Source organism: Chrysochloris asiatica, unplaced genomic scaffold (assembly GCF_000296735.1).
Source record: "Chrysochloris asiatica unplaced genomic scaffold, ChrAsi1.0 scaffold00732, whole genome shotgun sequence".
Classification (NCBI taxonomy): Eukaryota; Metazoa; Chordata; class Mammalia; order Afrosoricida; family Chrysochloridae; genus Chrysochloris; species Chrysochloris asiatica.
In genome coordinates, this window is record NW_006409250.1 from 14467 (window position 1) to 14863 (window position 397).

Here is a 397-nt window from a genome sequence, read left to right on the forward strand (position 1 = left end):
CAGTGACATTAAACATAATTAAATAATTCAGGAAAATACTTTTAATAAGTGCTAAAAGAAAAAAATAATCCCAAAAAAAATCTGAAAAAGGAAATATTGCAACCAAATAGAGTCAATAAATGAAATAGCAAAGACAATAGAAAGATTTACAAAGACATTTAGTCAAGCAGAAGGATCAGTGAAGTTGAGGATAAAGAGTTAAAATTCTAGATCCTGAAGAATAACAAGAAAGGAGGCTCAAGAAGGTTAAGCAGAGTTTAATTAAACTGTAACAACAACAAATGATCTAATATATACAACATGAGAATTCAGAAGGAGATGTGAGAGACAAAGGTGTAGAAAGAATATCTGAAGAAACAATGACAATTTCCCCAGTCAACTGAAGGACATGAATCTA